Source organism: Macaca nemestrina, chromosome 13 (assembly GCF_043159975.1).
Source record: "Macaca nemestrina isolate mMacNem1 chromosome 13, mMacNem.hap1, whole genome shotgun sequence".
Taxonomy (NCBI): Eukaryota; Metazoa; Chordata; class Mammalia; order Primates; family Cercopithecidae; genus Macaca; species Macaca nemestrina.
In genome coordinates this window covers 67,825,196-67,826,775 of record NC_092137.1, presented here as the reverse complement: position 1 = coordinate 67,826,775, position 1,580 = coordinate 67,825,196, and positions in this window count along the sequence as shown.

Genomic DNA, 1,580 nt, shown 5'->3' with positions numbered 1-1,580 from the left:
CTCCCTGGGTGAGGTTTTTAGGGTGGTAATGAGGAGAGGTCCCCAAAGTTCATCTCCAATTCTGGCATCTCTGGATCCAACCAGTTTTTGTTTTTCTGGGACTGAGCTTCTTCCTGGAACTTTTTGAAATAAGAGCTCAAGATGCAACAGTTACAAATCGGTACTTTTTCACAGTGATACCCAAAAACCTGGTGACCCTGGGTTACAAATCTATGGATCAGATTACTGTTTGGATGAAGGCTGGGATGGAATGCTGCTGAGCATCATACTTTGTGGAGACACAGCCAAGGCCCTGGGAACTGCTCGGGCTGGTTTTTCCTTGTAACTTACTCACAGTGCTTTGACATGAGAGGTGTTGGGGTGGATTTGGAGTCTAGGCTGGATGTCGCACTGCTGAGAAAGATAGGCTTAAAAACATAGTTGAATGTTTCCTTTTTTTTAATGTTGACATTAAACAACGGGCACTTGGCTGACCCCAGCTCCCAGTTGCTAAATGTGGTGTGTATAGCCATAAAGCATGCTTAAGTAGCCACATCTATTCAGTGGAATTATGTTTTCAAAAGTCCCTTGGTTTTCCCAATCTTTTCAGGGATGAGTATTATCTACAAACACTTGAAGTAATGACATCATAATCCCAGCTAAATGGTGTCCAATCTATCTCACCCTCTCCAACCAAACATATAAAGTAATGAAAACTCATTGCCTGGGTACTCTCTTATAAGCCCCAGAAATGCAGATGTAAAAGTCATACTTTGGTAGCATTTATTAAGTTTGTATGATCTGCTATCCAAGAAGCTTTTAGAACAAACAATGACTTATAGCTAAAACCAATGTGAGCGAGCAATAGATTCAAATTAGAAGAGATAGAATTAAATTTTCATGTATCATAAATGAAATATCCATTAGGGACTTCTCAGGTGACCTTCAGGTTCAGCAGATTCTGTATTAAAACTTCCACCCTGGAAGAGATGGGTGCGGGGCCTGGTGACATACATTTTAGGTACTGTGGAAGAAAAGGCCCAGCCAGCTACAGTAAACAAATGTTAACTAGTTTTGGAGAAATGCTATTGACAGTAAAATTCTAATTTTACTCCAGCTCCCAGAACAGATGTACCTCCGAGTCCATAGACTGCAATACTTAACTGCAGCTACTCAGCTGTGACCTTCAGCCCCAGGCTCACTGCAATAAAATTTTCATGCAACCATATGGAAGAATATTTTAATAGAGATTTACTGTCAGTAACTGTCCCAAAGGAGCAAATAAGGAAGCTGTAACATATTGCGTACAGTAAATCAAGGGGACTTCAATGGAAAAACGAAACCTCCCGGAGGCAAGCATCTTTAAAATTACAGGCAACACTTTGTACAAATATGTGTACAAAGGACTAGATTTGCACTCAGTTAAGTAGCTCAAAATGGTTTCGATTTGCAGATATATTTATTTAGAATTTATTTATTGGATTTTATAAGTGGCAAGCACTTACCTGTCAGGGCTGAATGCGAATGTATCTCCCTTCCCTGGGGCAAAACGGAAGTGAGGGAGGATGACTTTAACTGAAAATCTTACCCAACCAGGGAAT